At 43.7% G+C, this 18,479-nt stretch overlaps 1 protein-coding gene across 4 annotated transcripts in view; it reads left to right on the forward strand.

Annotated features, from left to right (window-relative positions):
• TMEM63C (transmembrane protein 63C) overlaps window positions 1-18,479 on the forward strand; it is a 739,018-nt gene that overhangs the window by 417,113 nt on the left and 303,426 nt on the right. The gene's annotated exons all lie outside the window — the stretch shown is intronic.

Raw genomic sequence — 18,479 nt, forward strand, 5'->3', positions numbered from 1 at the left:
TGTTCACAAGTCTTCCTCTCCACACCTAACACTAAAAAAAAAACTGCTGCAGGAAAGAGTTTAGCTCCTCCAGTAACATTTAGATATAGAATGTCTCTTTGGCAAACCATTGACCACAACAGAAACCCCTCAAATTGCAAGCCTACCAAACAAAAGCTAACCACATGCTCCTTTTATAGCGGAAAATCTGCTTTGATATTGCACTTTAATATCTAAGCCCCCTTTTATTTTATTTTATTTATTTATTTGATTTATATAGCGCGTTATAACCCAGGGGTCTCTAAGCGCTTTGTCAGGGTCCATGCAACCGAGTACAGAAAGCAGCTGGTCATAAATTACAGGCCACCCCACGCTTGCTGAAAGAGCACTGTTTTTTAATTTCTTCCGGAAGGACAACAAGTTGGTTTCCTTCCGCAGTTCCATTGGCAACTTGTTCCAGAATGCTGGAAGAGTAAAGGAGAAGGCGTGACCACCCACGGTGGCCAGTCTACAGCGTGGTTGAGTGAGGAGGGTAGCTTCTGCAGATCGTAGCGCCCTACCCGGCCTATAAGGAATCAGGCGGGATTTCATATAGCTTGGCGCCCTTCCATACAGGGCTTTGTGCACAATGCACAACCCTTTAAACATTATCCTCTGCTTAACTGGCAACCAATGCAGTTCTCGCATGAGGGGGGATGCATGTGTGTTCCTCGGCTTTTTAAAAATAAGTCTTGCAGCGTCATTCATGACAACCTGCAACTTGTCCAAGAGTTTTTGCGGCAGCCCTATGTATAACGAGTTACCATAATCCAACCTGGCTAGGATTGTGGCAGAGACCGCACGCCTCAGGGTGGAAAAGGACAGCAACAAGGACATTTTCCTTAGTTGTCGAAGAAGGCTTTTGCTTTGTCTCTTGTTCTTTCATCCTCATGGATACAAATATTGGCAAACTGCCCTTCATGGACCAACAACAGAAACTCCTCTTTTGCTACCTTAGACACTATCTCCATGGGGGGACACAAATAAGTTGTCCAGTGGCAAATAGTAAATTGGGTCATTCACCCTCCTACTTCATATATTTTCCTCAGTTCTCCCATCCACCTGCAGCATTGCAGGCACTGATTCAAATTTTCCACCCAATGCCTCTCTGTGGGCCCTGGTTCCTGAACCAAAGCCGCTGCTTAAACCCCCTGCCCAAAATACCTGCAGCTTCCCTAACTCAGTAAAAAGCTAACCTTATTCCAATACTTCCCTCTTAAATAGTGTGAGGGTCCTTATCCATATTTCCATTGGACCTGAGTTTTTATCCTCACTTGGTCCACTTGCACCACATTTGGTAAACTTAAGTAAGCCCCTTGAAATGAGCAACATTCCTTACCTGTATGAGAATGGGAATCATCCCACCTCAAATCAGCTAGGATACCCCAGAAAGGTCTAATATTGTGCAGGAGGCTACTGACGGCATGGATTATGGGTGGCCACTTCAGTTGTGCCATTTAATTTGGAACAAAGGTCCTTAAATTGTCCTCCGTGCTGAATTTCCACATCCTTCCAATTCTCATGTGGAATTCCTTCTCACACAGATCACATCCAATCATCTATATAATGGGCCACACGGTTCTTAGTGTTCAAACACTAGAATATATAAGGACTGCTTATGTCAGTTCTCAATGCTGACTGAAACCCACTGCATCCTCAACCAGTCCTAACCCACTTTTGCACTTACTTATATCGATAAAAACTTAAGCATATACATAAAATCACCTTTTAAGAAGTTTTCCTTTGTGTCCCAATGGTTTTGTTGTTATCCCAAAATATGGCATTTTCTGTAGTTTTCCCAATTCCCCCAGACCCTTTACCTCAAGACAATCCTCTACTGTTTGCTATCCCCTGCTTTCACTCCCTTTCATTTAATGTCCCTTTGTCTTTATCTTCAACACTTGCTCTTTAGAATGCCTCAATTCTAGTCCTTATCCATTGACCTAGTGGCCTCATGCTTGTCTTCTAAGTACCAACATGTAATCCACACCTCCAGACCCCCTCCCACTTTTGTGTACGTACTAACTTTATATGTTCTTCTCTGAGCACTGATCAACTGACATTTCCTCTGTCATTTCAGCCTATTTCGTAGACAACCAATACTTTGTTCTTTCTTAATTCTTCTCTTCACTGTGTATTCTTGCTCCCTTTGATGCCCCACAAAAGACCACCAATCCTTGTTTTGTAAGTCACATGCCCTTAGGATCTTGAGTCATTTTGGCATTGTTTTGATCCTCATATTGTCTTCTTGCCATACCATCTTAACTTCCCCTACCTCAGGAACTTCTTCAATCTTGTCTTCATAATACAGTTTACCATCTGATTAATCATCCAAACTGTCCACCATGATGTGTCAGTGTCCCCTGTGTGTCAACCCAGTTCAGTTTTTCCCCGGTACTTTTTCATCCTGTGCTCTTCTCCTCCTGATCGTAAGTTGGCCCATACTGAACCCAGTTCTATATTCATACCGGTCCCTATGAGTCCTACATGACTATGAGTAACTGGAACACCTAACTGACCTTACCTGTTGGTGTCTTGCCTATTTGTCTTCTGGTCGCCTTACCATGCAGGCTGCCATATGCAGTTTTCTGAACAGCCTATCAATCTCTTCCACCTCCTGCTTTACCCGCAGCCTAGCCGTGCTCCACCTGGCCATGCTCCACCCATGTGCCCAGCCGCTGGCTCCACCTGTTTTTTTTCTCTTCCCCACACATTCCACCACAGTTCTAGGAGTCTAGTCTAGAGTAGCTATTGTTGTGAACTGTGGGTCCCCTCAGTGACACTCCAACTGGAAAGTGGCCCTATATACCTGCGCCAAGTGCTCGGCACCCTAGAATTTCCCAACTTGGTTGTGACGTGTAAAGAAATAGTCAATCTGTGAAATGGACCCATGGGGCACTGAGTAATAGGTGTATTGCTTTAAGAGGGGGGTTTGGGTTCTCCACAGGTCTGTCAGGCCCAATGCTAAGGCAAAGTCAGGGAGGGTCCTTGGGTTTCTTGCTGAGCCTAGTCGATCCAGTTGCGGGTCCATCACTTCATTCATGTTTCCCCCTACAAGTAGGATCCTGGGGGTTAGTTTCAGGAGTGGGGCACACAATTGTGGCAGGATAACCACATGTAGTTTGGGTGGAACGTATAGGGAACAGAGATTGAATACTCGGCCCTCCCAACTGACCGACAAGGCCACATGACACCCCAGGGTGTGTCACTATATTTTCCTTATTGTGAGTGGCAATAATTTCCTAACCAGGATGCCCACCCCATGGGAACTGGATGTATTCCCCAAGTGGGTTGCTAGTTTGTATCAAAATTGGTCTAGGGCCTTGTAGTGATTCCCCTTCAGGTGCGTCTCTTATAGCAGAACGATGTCAGGAGGTGAAGTTTAATGTGTTGCAGGACTAGGGTATGTTCCCCAATCCATTTACGTTCCATGACCATATTCGTAGTGCCGCTTGTTTGGAGACCTCCATTAGTGGCTGTCAATAACATCCCATCTTCCCACCTCTCCTGGGTTGATGTTCTGAGTGTTCGTACTATGCATTGACTGTTACGATTGATGAGCATAGCTATACAACCAAAGTAATCAATTAAAGCCCCGATTACCCCCCTCCCTGCATCCCTGGTTAATGAGAGAAAACCCCTCCATGTCCTCAACCTGAAGAGTGTCAGTCAGCCAAAACTGTGCACTGAACAATCAGGAGGCAGTTTGTCGCCGATTTAGTTATCAAATCATGATGTCAGAACCCAATAGTCTTTGCAGGAGCAAATAGCCGCTGTTCTCTATGCCCGCCCACCGGTGCCGCCGCTCCTCTGACAGAGCAATGTCACCAATAAGGGGGAAAAGGGGGGTGGGAAGAGAAGAGACACTCCTCCAATCGCTGGCACCCTCAGTGTGCTTCTTGGAATTCTTCTGTGTTGAGGTTCCTTCAGCCTTTGGGTGCCTAATACACAGATGGAGAGGGAGAGCAACTTAAATATCACAACTATTCTCTACCTGTACCCTTTGTTACTTCACTCTAGACCAGGCTGCTTCCTACCAGACATTATTTGAGTATAAGCCCCTCTTCTGTATTAGTGAGTTAGACTCTGTAGTTGTATAATAGCAGTGTAGACTATCTGCAAAAGAGAGAATAGGTTTTAAATATTGTAACTCAACTAACTCTCCCTCAAATGTTATTTACTGTTCCAGAACTGTACCCTCTAACTCTAATGAAATTAGTTGGTTGGTTTTCTATTCTATAATGAAGAAACTGGTATAATATGTACTAGTCCTTACAGTTTATATCCTCGAGATATTTGCAGTCTTATTAGCCAGTACATGTCCTTGACTGAAGCGCTCAAAAAGGAACAATGAAGGTAAGAAAGGGAGGAAAAGATCAGGGAAAGCTCATTGGAAGGACAGAGCCACAATGGATGAAAGTAGCTGGCTAACTGACAGTGCCCTGCGTTGCCTCCGTGGAATTGTCTTACTTGAAAAGTAGATTCGATGAATTAGGTTCTGTCTCACCAGGAATTCTTGCTTGCCTAGAGCTCACCATCTCTGCTCCCAAGTGTGATACTTTCTCAACAACTTGAAGCTAGGAAGACCTCGGCTGCCTTCTCTGCAACCGCTGAACTTTCTGGAAATCTTCAGTCAACTCCCATACGGAAGTGCGACTCTTCGAGGCTCAAAGAATGTCTTTGTTTCTAAAGATGTGGAGCAACCCTCGCCACATGAAGCAAATACTTTCCTTACCGCTATCGTGAAATTCAAAGGAAAACCGTTCTCTCACGCACTTCTCAAATGCGGAGAAACTGTTCAAACGTGCTAAACTAAATTGAAGTGCGCAGGTGAAGCCACGTGCATAACACTTATACACTAGAATGCTCGGGTGTTTTAAAATGGTGCAGAGTAACTTGCCAAAGCGGCGGCCATCTTGTAATGGTCAATTATTATTCAATGTTATACCAATAGTTGACCATATTTGGCTTGACTATAATTCTGGTTCTTCTTTTTTAGGGCACCCTGTAAAGACGTATTCCAAATGGTAGCAACTGTGAGTTTCCTGACACATGATTAACCCATTCAAATCATGTGGCTCCCGGTGTTCATATGCATTGGTCCCATTGCTACCTTGTTATATGGCATAAGCGTCCCAGTCCAATGATTCATAGGAGACATAGATCAGTTTTTGCCACGGCTTGGTGGCCCCCTCTGTTCTGTCAGAGGCTCAAAGAAATGGGTAGCTCTGTGTGGCATTTGTCAAATGTCATCCCTTTCTCTTTCTTGGTTTTGCTGGCCAGCCGGAGACGCCAAGTCCCTCACCTCTGGTGTTCGGACTTTCTGGAATTAGTTATTTAGTTAATCTTGCCCCGACCGGCAATGCTCCAGCCAGTCCTGAGCTTCTTCCGGCGACGTGAAGAACTGCTTCCCCTCCATCAGACCCTTGAGCTTGGCAGGGAATAGTATTTGAGATTTTATCCCTAGGGCTTTCGTGACCGTATCAACATCGAATTGTTGCGTTCTCTTATTGTAGGTCTCCATGAGAGTGTGCCCCTTGTAAAATTGCATTGTGGTCCCTGAAGCTCAGTATTCAGGCAATGATTGTGCAATGGGGGTCTCCGGATGCGGCGGTTGCCTCATAACTCTATATGCTTGTTCGCCTGAAAAGTAGTTTGACAGGTGCTTGGGTCGGACTCTGACCGCTCCCTGTTTGTGGGTGGTCCTTGGGGGCAGCCTCCGCCCGCCCGCACCAGGGAACCTCCAGATTAGCTGCCCAGGAGGGGGGGAGAAAGCTGTCCCCAGCTCTTGTTGTGACCTCTGATTTAAACCTGTTGCGCGTCTGCTCATCGTGCCGCCGGGGGTCTCCTTCTCAATAGCGGGAGTTCGACCTTCACCGGCGATCAGTCTTCCACTCTGACCCATCAGCAGCTCCAGGACTCCACACTCGGTCCCTCCTTATTTCTTCTGGAGTTGCGGGGGTCGTCAGTTCTGCCAGGCAGTGTCCATCTTGTCCCAGGTGGAATACTTCGGTCCAGACTGTCGCTACCTCCCGCTACTCCTCTTTGGAATGTTGTTTTCCAATCTGGGCTGCATTCGCTGCTTGTCTCCGGTTCTTGACGCCTCCTGCAGCCACCCTCAAGTTTCTTAGATGGCTTTCCCTGTGCTCCTAAGCCTCTTCCCAGTTACCAAGGTAGGCAGCACGATGACCAACGGATTATTACAGATGTTTTCAGGGGGCTACACACTGTCGACAAGCGGAGCTCGCTCAGTGTGTGGCCATCTTGGTCGACAGCAAGCCGCACCAGAGTATTTCTCTTTATCAGTATGAAGTTCTCAACTTTGCCCCAAGAAAGCATACAAAACCCAAGGAAAAGAATGATAAACCACTCTCATACAAGGCAGCCATTAATGGCATCCTATTCAACTTTGCTTTAAAGGTTACAGAGGCTGTAAACAAATAGAAAAACTGCTTCCATTTAATTTCCTTACTAATCAAACAGCTTTTCTCAATGATCACATTTCTTAACCCTCTGTTTGCCTCCTTTAAAGACAGCCCAATTCGGTAGGGGTTTTGGGCAGGAATTGCGGAACCATGAAGAAATCTGTGGTGCTTAGCACATCCTGCCGTTTTACCTCCCGGTGAATCTGTGGATCCACGCATCAAATGGAAATCTTTTTTACAAACTATTCCTAAACACTACCACTTACACATCACTGCCTACAAATACCTAAATTTAGACCCAAACAATATTTAAATATTATTTCTTTATGAATCATGTCTCCTTACATTGACATTCTAGATTTTTGTTCGTTCTCCCCCATACTCCTGTAGCTCGGTTTCCATGGTGACCAAAATAGTAACATTCTCTGTTACTAGTAGGTCACACCCAAGCTAGCTCCTAAACCCAAGCTAGGAGGTGTGGTTGACTGTATGCAATTCCAAACATATCCCACATAGCCAACCAGACATATACTTACTTTAAATGTATACCACACCCTAGTTTTTAAACAGTGCCACAATTACAGCATCCACTCAAATGTGGTCTTTTACATTTTACTTGCAAGAGTCTTTTCTAACGGACTTCATTTAAAAAAAACTGCCTCATTCAGCTGCAGCCTTCTTCAGCATTCTACTGTGTGCTACTGCTCCATCCTTCAGAATAGTTAGAGTGTAGATTGAAGGTCATCGCTTTGTGTTCTGGGCGAGAGAGTTTGCTAGAAAGAGTGGTATTGACGGAGACCTGGGCTTGCCTAATGTGAACATTAGTGGGTTTGGCTAGAGAGGGTTAAAGTGGCAGCAATTGCTTCCATTGTTTAAAAGCATTATGGATTCCCATTATCCAGGCCTCATAATTGTGCACTGTGGTGGCAATGACCTGGGCACACTGTCTGGGGAAGGATTGAAAATCCTAATTATAAATACATTTGTAAAATTAAGGCAACTTTTCCCTCACTCTGCCTTGGTGTTTTCTACCATATGCCAGAGGCAGAAATGGAAGTGATCATCTGAATTCTGTCCACAAATAGGGAAAGCCAGGAAATATCTTACAAAAACTGTTTCAGTATTCTTCAGAGACCATAACATGGGCTATGTCTACAATAGTAACCTACGCATCAACATGCATGGATTCTACAGAAGAGATGGTACTCACTTCACAGACAAAGGCTACAGAGTATATTTCTGAGCAACTTGAACCAATGCATCCGTATATGTACCCATCATATACACACAACAAATACAACAGCTCTTCTAAGAGCCACCCTATGTCCCAGTTGTTCTTTTTAACTGCATTTCCTTTTTTTAAAGGTTTATCAAATCCGCTGACCCTCAAACCAAAAGCACAGATTTGATGCAAAACAGAACATTTAATATTTCTAGCACACACTTGTGAATGGATGCGACGGGGGTATAGCAAGGTCTACATGGGAATGATTTAAGGTGCATAAGTGTCTCAATGCATAATCTTGCTTGTTGTAACAGTATCTGTATGAGTATACCGCTAGGTGTGAGACTCTGTACATCAGCATCTGAGGGGCTATAAAAGTGTTTATATAGGTCTAACTCTGGATGTCTGTATGTATTTTTGAATGTGTGTAACATTGTATGCATACTATTTGGATAGGTGCAACCCTATCTATGGGTATGTGAGTGGCTGAATAAGTGTTTATATAAGTGTATTTGTGGATGTGGACATCTCTGTATGGGTTTGTGAATGAGTGTGACAGTGTCTGTAAGATATGTGAATGGCTGTGACAGTGTCTGTATGGGAGTGAATATAAAACTTTCTATATCGATGTAAGTGTGGGTGTGAGAGTCTCTGTATGGGTTAGTGAATGAGTGTAACAATGTCTGCATAGCTGTAAGACTGGGTGTAAGAGGATCTGTATGGGTATGCAACTGGGTGTGAAAGCCTATGGATGAAGGTGTGCATGTGAGAGTCTCTGTAAAGGGTTTGTGATTGGGTGTAACAGTGTCTATAAGATAAGTCAATGATTGTGACAGTGTCTGTATGGGTGTGTGAGTGGGTGAAAAGTGTATATTTAGGTGTAAGAGTAGGTCTGAGTCTGTATGGGTTTGTGAATGGGTGCAACAGTGTCTGCATAAGAGTGGGTGTGAGAGGGTATGTATGGGTAAGTGAATGGGTTTAATGCTGTACGATATGTGAATGGGTGTGATAGTATTTGTATGGGCATATGAATGGGTGTAAAAGTGTGGATGTGAGAGTCTCTGTATGGGTATGAGTGGGTGTTACAGTATCTGTATGGGTATGTGGGTAGCTGTGACAGGAAGAAAGAGTATAAATATGTATATATTTTTTCAGTTGTGAATCCCATGCGGAGTAACACGGGGGCCATGCTGAGGCCCGCGATGGTCCGCGGATTTAGCAAGTGGCCAACAAAAATGTTTTCTCTCATTTCTGACCCCAGGATACATGCTCAGCCCTCTTTTACAACATGCGCAAGGGGTCAGGATACAACTTACCTGACCCCTTCATTCAATTTACAAATATATTTTCAGCCACAGGGACTGCTCCCTCAACAAACAAAATGGTAGCCGCAACTTTTATGTAAATGTGCGGCCAGCCAATCAGTACTTTGCTGTGGTGTGTGAATCTGCGGATCCCCGGCAGGTTGATCCGCAGAGGATATGTGTCCCAATATATACAAATTTGTTTTACAATTAATATCTCCCAAACTAGTGAATGGATCTATACCAAATTACAATAAGCACGATCTCTGGACCAAAACCTAGCTTTCTGACAAATTTGGTATAATTCCGCCCAGCGGTTCGGGCTTCTTCAAAGGTTCTATGGGTATTAACATGATAAAAACATGTTTTGCCCCCCCCCCCTTTTCTCGCCCGCACTTGACGGGCTACCCCAAAACTTTCTAGTCACAAGCTGACATGACTGCCAAATTTTGGGGGAAAATTTCGTGAAGATTCCTCAACTGGCGCCAATATAGGTACCTGAAAAACAGCTTTTTATTAGAAATCAAGCCCTAACTATAACTACCTACAGTGACCCACAAGTAGTATATTTAAAAAAACAAAGGTTACAGGGACGTTATAATTAGGCTTACATTTCACTCATACAAAACCAGAGAAAGTCAGCAGTTGTAGTTAGCTGAGCCAACTAAAACTTACGCCCCCTCACTGCACTGCTTATGACTTCACTTATTTCATCAGTCATGACCTGGTCAGTGACATCACTGATGACATCTCCAATGACTGCCTCAAGGCCCCTGTGGTCCTCGATGACTCCCTGCCTTCTGCGAGAGCCAGCATTGCGTTTACTCACAGGGAGCTGCTGGAAATACAGCCCCCTATGTGTGAAAGCAATTTGTCTGTGACAGAGGGCATGGAAACAGACGAATGCTCCGCTTCCAGGAAGCAAGGGGATTTTCCCTGCTCTTGCTTGCTGAAAGCGGAGTGTTTGTTGTGGCTTGGTAGGAGATGGCCCGGGGGGGCGGCCCCCAGGGTCATCTATCGCGCCAGATGGGTTCCCCCTCAATTGCAGTACATAGCCCTGGGAATGTGGTTGTTCCTGGGGCCACTGCAATAATTTCATGTTTAGCTCAGGGGAGGTGGCGGTGCCCGGGGTGCGGCAGGACTGCCCGCATACATGTTTTAAAGTGCCCCGGGGAAGTGGCAGTCTCTGGGGCTGTGGGGGGCGGTGCCCCCCACATTCTTTTTTAAACATTAGCCACATGGAGGTGACAATTCCTGGGGCACGGGATGCAGTGTGGGCACCCCCACATACATAATAAGCAATGCCCCGGGAGGTGTCTATTCTCATTCCTTTGTTAGGACCTAGGAGGAGGGGCCCGTGCACCCCTCCTGTTTCAATGGCATGCCCCCCGAGACCTGACCAACCCAGGGGTTAATTAAAAAAGTGCGGGAGCTCACGCTTTTTTTTTTTTTTACCATGAATATTGCAATATTGCTGTGTGTGTGGATGTATGTGTGTATATATTTGTATATATTATTTGGACCTATGATGTTTGAATAAACTACACCTACCTGCAACCTTTCTTACGAAGTCTGTATCTTGGTGTTGCGCCGTTCTGGATGGTCGCGCTTGGGATTTCGTTGTGGATATATATATATATCAGCTCGAATTTTCTTCAAAACCTCCCGTAGGCGAAAACAATATATATATATATATATATATATATCTATATATATATATAGAGAGATATATAGAGATATATATATATATAGATATATATATAGATATATATATATAGATATATCCCTGAAGCGCTGGAGGGTTAGAAACCGCATAAAGAGACTTGCTTTTAACATTGGGGTGTTTTGAAATATCGGGCAAATGACGTGGAGCCTGCTGAGGTTAATCTTTGCACTACAACCCCCAGCATGCTTTTCACTGGCGAGGGCATACCTAGGGAAAAATGAAGGTTGTGGTGCATTGTCCACGTTTTGTCCTTGGAGCCCCGCCCTATGATTAAGATGAAGGATCATCAAAACGCGTCAGGGCAACATAAATGAATGAGCTAAAGGTGTGCTGTTGTTTTTTTAAATAAAAGGTTGCTGCTGGTGGAGTGGCGTCTCTATGCTCTGGGGCAACTTTTATATATATATATATTATATATATATATATTAAACACAACAAGGTTGCCCTCTTTGGAAATGCCACACACTTCAGGGTTATTGCGCAAATCACAGCAGGTAGCAGTTTAGTCGGCGGGCCGCAGGTATTTCATTTGCCATACGCGTTTCGAGCTTCCCACAGCTCTTGATCACTGGCGGCAATGAGACAAGACGCGGGTTCATTAGAACGTCTATTTAATTGTAATTAGAGCCCCGCCCAAGTGGGCGTCACAGATAAGGCATGCTGGTTATGGTAGTTCCTAATAATGCCCAAAAGACTCACAGTTCTTTCTCCAAGTGGACTCCGCTCTCGCACCATTAAATAAAGTTCCCAGTAAGGTGAAATGCATACACGGCTTCACTTTCCTCTGCCAATATTTACCGGCTGCTGAGGCCCCCTCAGTCTATGAGGCTCTTGAATTTGCAAGCACTCCAGGTCCGCCTTTCAAGCGTCGGGGCATTTCCGCGACCGGACCGGCCGCTATTCATTAAACACAACAAGGTTGCCCTCTTTGGAAATGCCACACACTTCAGGGTTATTGCGCAAATCACAGCAGGTAGCAGTTTAGTCGGCGGGCCGCAGGTATTTCATTTGCCATATGCGTTTCGAGCTTCCCACAGCTCTTGATCACTGGCGGCAATGAGACAAGACGCGGGTTCATTAGAACGTCTATTTAATTGTAATTAGAGCCCCGCCCAAGTGGGCGTCACAGATAAGGCATGCTGGTTATGGTAGTTCCTAATAATGCCCAAAAGACTCACAGTTCTTTCTCCAAGTGGACTCCGCTCTCGCACCATTAAATAAAGTTCCCAGTAAGGTGAAATGCATACACGGCTTCACTTTCCTCTGCCAATATATATATTCATATATATATTCATATATTCTACTGGCAGTCGCCAGTAGATAGTCATAGTTAGGACCTATTTTCCATAGGAAAATCGCAACATTCTAGTCCCAATAACTTTGGCGCCGATTGACGAATCTTCGCAAAATTTTAAAAACTCGTGGGGCGCTCCAGTACGCTCCTATCTTGAAAGTTTTGTGGAGATTCGGCAAGGTGGGGGGCCAAGAAAAAAGGTGGGTCCCAAAACGTGTTTTCCCCATACAATTTACCGTTGGAAACTTTAGACACGGCTACAGCCCGAACTGCTGAACCGAATTACACCAAATTTGGCAAAAAGGTAGCCTAGGGTTCAGAAAGATCCCTTTTTGTTAAATGGTGTAAATCCGTTCAGTTGTTGCTGAGAAAATAAAAAATAAAAAAGTTTTGATATCTAGGGCCGCGGATCCTCCCGAGCACGAGCTTTATGCTACTTGGCTGTCAACACTTCAAACCAGGAAGTGTTGGCAGCCATCTTGTGCCTCGGTAGAACCGAGGCACAAGAAATCAGTAAAACAAACAAGAAAAAAGAGAAAAGGGGCATGGTAGAAACACCCTGACCCCTAGGCCTGCTCAGGGGTCCCACAAGGACCCCCAAGGCCCAAAAAAAACCAAAAGAATTGTAAATTACGGGATGCGCGGAGGATCCGCGCATCCGGCCGTGAAAAAAAAAACAAAGCGCAGCCTCCCACGCTTCACTACTATTTGGCGCCGGGTGGGCCAAATCCCGGGGTCAATCTTTTATTGTAATGGGGGCCCAAAGGGGCTTTCTAATCATATTTGCGGTGGGGGGCCCCCTTCTAAATGTAAAAAAAAATAAAAAAAATAGGGGGCAGGCCCTGGGAGGTGGGGTCCCCAGGGCCAAAAAATAAGGAAAAGGGGGGCCACACAGCCACCCTTCTAAAAAAAAAATATATATATATTAACCACTTGGCTGCTAAGGGTGTTCGATGAGCTCCATTGACTTTCCATTGAAATCAATGGAAAGTCCATGACGAGTTACCCTTGTCATTAGCGCTGAAGGGGTTAAAAGACCGGCATCGCGCTGGAGACCACGCCCTTTCCTTGCAGCACTCTGCAAACGAACACCCTGGCATGTTTGCAGATGGGGAACTAATTTCCCTTGAATACTGGGGGTCCCTTGGGGCCAACTAGCCCACCAGGAAGCTCCAGTATGCGACAGGGGGCTGCGGTGCAGGGAGGTGTTCTGAGGCCACACCCCTCTGCAACGCAGCTCTGTGGCGCTTAATGGAGGTAGCTGGTGGGCTAGTTGCACCCCAGGGACCCTCAGGATTCAAGGGGAATTAATCCCCAATTTAAAACATGCCACTGAGCGCGTTTGCACAGTGGTGAAGGCAGGGGGTGGGGACTGAGGTGACCTGTGTACAAACACGCCCTATGGCACGTTTTAAGTTGGGGAATTAATTCCTCTTCAATCCTGAGGGTCCCTGGGGGCCAACTAGCCCACCAGGTACCTCCAGTAAGCCCCACAGAGCTGGGTTTCAGAGTGTTGTGAAAAGGGGCGTGGCATGGCGTCTGAACACCTCTCTGCAACGCAGCTCTCTGGGGCATACCATTGAAATTCCTCCGTTATAGTTAGTTCAACTAACTATAACTCTCGCGCCCGCTATGCACTGCTGATGACGTCACACATTGCATCATTCATGACATGGTCAGTTCATCGCTCATGACATCACTGATGACATCTCAAATGACAACTCTGATGACATCATCCAGTGAATGTGTGTTTTTCTGAAAATTAAATATGTTTTATATATGTATATCTCAAGGTCGATGGAACAATAAATGGCTATATAAGTGTCTAAATGGATGATTTTTTTTGTAAAATTGATTGTATAAAGGACTGATTAAGTGTATCTTAGTGAATACATGGGTTAGTGAATAATGTTTAAATATGTAAAAATCTGTATCGGACTCTCACTTTGTGTATAAGTGACTGCATGGGTTGGTATGTAGCTACATGAGTGTCTATATGGGTTATTACTTGATTTTTCGAGTATCAGTATGAGTGTCTGTATGGTTCAGTGGGGGGTATTAGTGCATAGATGCATGAATGAGTGTGTCACTGTTTGTATGTGTTGAAGACAATCTGTGTGCAGGACTGTATGGGTGGATGAGTGTGTGTATTGGTGTGTTAGTGAGAGAATGACTGTCTCAATAGTGTCTTTATAAGGAATTTCAATGGTTTTGTACGAGTGAAATGTCCAGCTAACTATAACGCCCCTGAAACCTATGGTTTTGTCAGTGAATTTCTAAGGTTTTTTAAATGCTAATTCCTAACTATAACATGCCTGAAACCTATGTTTTTTCAGTGAATATATATATATATATATATATATATATATATATATATTTGCCACTGTTCCCTCTCAAAGGAACAATATGGGTCGCACTCCACGGGCCAATTTTGCAATTTTTATTTTTTCATATTCCACAAACTCAGGCAGATGTTAAGACCTACGCGTTTCGGTATTACAAATACCTTGTTCACGATCAACCGGTCACTTGGCTCCCCCTCCCTGATATACTTGTTTTGTGTTCATTACATCACTTCCTGTTTGGGGTTTGCCAGTGCCTCATTGCTTTATGGGACATGTAGTTTTTAAATAATGCAGAAATTAATTTTCAACCTTTTGCCCAATATTCAACATTTTACATTTGACTATGGTTCGAATTGTCAAAACACATGTGATTTAGAGGTTCCCTCTAGTGGGACAAGATAACTGCTGAAATGCATTTATATATAACTCGATGAATAAACAGTTTTTTCGGTAATTCAGGAGCTGTTACAAAATTATCTTCTAATATTTTCCCTCTAGTGGGATGACATTACTAACAATGTTATATGTAGTATGACTGTATCACTTCAAATTTGTAAACCACAGGTAGCACTAGTCATTTTAAACTAGACAGTTGTATCCCTGGTGGGAATACCCCATTCTTGTGGCTGCACAGCATTATTTGAGTGCTGAATTTGCCAACTTCCTTTGACTACCCGGGTTGCAAATATCGCCTACTGACTCTCTGTTCAACCATTGATAACAATACCATTTTCTCAATTTTGCAGTTTTTGTTTCGCACTCAATTCTGTTATTGTAAAGTTATATTGGGCAACAAACAATATATCGAAGCGAAGATCTCACAAATGTATATATAGCTCTTCCGACTGGTTAAGTCCATAGGGCGTTAGGGTTCTTAGGTTTAGGATATGGCGTGATTCTTTTTGTCTTAGGAGCCTTTCTCTGTCTCCCCCTCTTTCTTTCTTGGGGACACTTTCGAGACCAAAGAATTTTAATTGGCTCCAATCACTTCGATGGTACAGTTCCATGTGTTTGGCTATTGCATTAGCCTTGTCCTTGTGAATAGTCGCTCGCACGTGCTCTAGAATGCGTTTTTTTAGTTCGCACACTGTGCTGCCCACATACCTCATGGGGCATGGGCATTCGACGACATATACAACGTGTGTTGTTTTACAGGTGATCAATTCCTTTATTTCCCAGTTCTTCTTATTGGACATTTGCACTTGTTTTGTCGGTTTTGCAATCTGACAGGCCTTACATGCGTAGCATTTCACAAAACCCGTTGTTTTTAACCATTCATCTTTTTTTGTTGTTTTTCTAAAGTGGCTGTGAATGAGGTGATCTTTAAGGTTCTTTGCCCTTCTATATGTGATTGTCGGGTGTGATCCCACAATGCCTTTCACTGTCTCGTCCAATTGTAAGATTTTCCAGTTGCGTCTTAAAATGTTGGCAATCCTTTTGCTCTCGTTCGAGAAGTTCATGATCATACGTATTGGTTCCGATTCTTCTGTTGATTTTTTGGATTTTCTTTGGAGACATTCCTCTCTGCTTTTTTGATCTGTTCTTTCCCAGCAACTTTTGATTATGCCCTTGTTATATTTGCGTTTTTTGAATCTCTCCGAGGTTGCAGCACTATGTTTTTCCCATTCATCTTTTTCGCTGCAAATTCTCCGGATTCTCAAGAATTCCCCGTAGGGGATACTGGTAATCAGGGATTGCTGGTGGAAGCTGGTTGCTTCTAGTGTAGCGTTGGTGGCAGTACATTTACGATGCAATGTTGTATGTATTTGATTTTCTCGTATGTAGATCTCTGTATCCAGAAATACGATTCTCTCATTGCTTATCACATAGCTAAACTTGAGGTTCGGTATACTGTTGTTCATGATATCAAAGTATTTCTGGAAATCTTCTTTGCTGCCGTCCCAGATGATGAGTAAATCATCAATATATCGCGTCCAGCTTATCACTTTGTTAAGTGATGTTTCATTGCTGTTACTCCATGCGATTTCTTTTTCCCACCATCCCATCGCTAAACAGGCATAGCTGGGACTGGAGGAAAATCCCATCGCCGTCCCGCTGTTTTGGCAATATATTTCATCCCCAAACATGAAGATGTTTCTAGTCAAACAGATCTTGATCATGTCCAATATCATTTGGTTGTGGTTTGCAAATTCTATTTTTCTTTCATTGAGAAAGTAATTGCATGCTGTCAGTCCCATGTCATTCCCTATGTTGGTATAAAGGGAAATGACGTCCATAGATACCAAATGGTATGTGTCCTGCCAGGGGGTGTTCTCAAGTTTTCTGAGTAGATCACTTGTATCTTGTATGTATGAGTCTAGGCATAACACAAACGGATTCAAAAAGTGATCGATGTAGTTGGCAATAGGTTCTAGGAGTGCACCTTTAGCAGATAGGATTGGGCGTCCTGGAGGTAGTTTTTGATGTTTGTGCAGCTTTGGGAGGAAATATATAGTGGCTGTTACTGGATGCGCAACAGTGAGGTATTTTCTTTCATCCTCATCAATTAAGCCATTTCTCGTCCATTCTAACAGTCTTGCATCCACCATTTCCTTTATTTCACAGGTGGGATTCCTTTTCAGTTTGTCATAATACTTGGTATCCCTTAATTGGCGATGCGCTTCGGTGATGTATGCTGTTTTGTCCATTATCACCACGTTTCCCCCCTTGTCAGCCATTTTTATTTCTATTTGATTATTTGTTGAAAGTTCTAAGAGTGCCTGCCTCTCCATTTCCGTTAAGTTGTCTTTGTATTTTGCATTTTTCAATTTGTATAAGTCTTGGGTTACCGCCTCCTGAAACAGGTCAATTTTATTTCCTGGGGCTAGTTGAGGGTAAAACTTTGATTTAGGCTTCATGCCACTCACACCCGCACCTGTTTGTTTACAGGCCTCTTCCAAGGGGATTTCTTGATTTTCATCGTCATTCAGATTTATCAGGGTCAGCAGGGCCTCCGAATCTTTCACTGACAATGCTGTGCCACTATCTTGTGTGGGTATTTTATTAGTCTTTCCTTGTTTCTGTTTTTCCGCAAAATGTTTGGCTAGTTTTATCTTCCTGATGTATAAGTAGAAATCTATCCGGACTTGTGCTAAGTCCATTTTTCTCATTGGACAGAAGTTGATACCCTTTTTCAGTAATCCTTCTTCTGTCTTAGATATATACCTTTTGGATAGATTCACCACCTGGAGTTCGTCTTCTATGGGTTCATCTTCCTGCGCATACTGCGCGTTTCTGTCCCCACTTTTGTTCCTTCGGTGCTTTTTGCTCCTTTTTCCTCTCCTTTTTTGTTGTTTTTTGGGGACCATCTGCGTCCTCTCCCTCTCCCCCTTTGTTGTTGGCGAGGGGGTTGGTACTGCTCCCACTGTTTTCCTGCTACCTGTGGTTTACAAATTTGAAGTGATAGTCATACTACATATAACATTGTTAGTAATGTCATCCCACTAGAGGGAAAATATTAGAAGATAATTTTGTAACAGCTCCTGAATTACCGAAAAAACTGTTTATTCATCGAGTTATATATAAATGCATTTCAGCAGTTATCTTGTCCCACTAGAGGGAACCTCTAAATCACATGTGTTTTGACAATTCGAACCATAGTCAAATGTAAAATGTTGAATATTGGGCAAAAGGTTGAAAATTAATTTCTGCATTATTTAAAAACTACATGTCCCATAAAGCAATGAGGCACTGGCAAACCCCAAACAGGAAGTGATGTAATGAACACAAAACAAGTATATCAGGGAGGGGGAGCCAAGTGACCGGTTGATCGTGAACAAGGTATTTGTAATACCGAAACGCGTAGGTCTTAACATCTGCCTGAGTTTGTGGAATATGAAAAAATAAAAATTGCAAAATTGGCCCGTGGAGTGCGACCCATATTGTCCCTTTGAGAGGGAACAGTGGCAAATAGATTAGCAGCGTGGTTCAGCTGCAGGGCGCCGCACCCATTCCGAGCGCTGCAGGAGTGGCAAAAAGGAACCAGCAATGGAGAATATATATATATTATATGTAAATATGTATATTAGGCAGCCTCTGAATATTTGTATTCCTATTTTGAATAATAGATACAATTTTAATGCACTGTCACTTTATCATAAATTGAATGACCCCCGAGGAAGCACATAGTAGAAAATGGGTAT

This window comes from Lissotriton helveticus, chromosome 9, assembly GCF_964261635.1.
Source record: "Lissotriton helveticus chromosome 9, aLisHel1.1, whole genome shotgun sequence".
Lineage (NCBI taxonomy): Eukaryota > Metazoa > Chordata > Amphibia > Caudata > Salamandridae > Lissotriton > Lissotriton helveticus.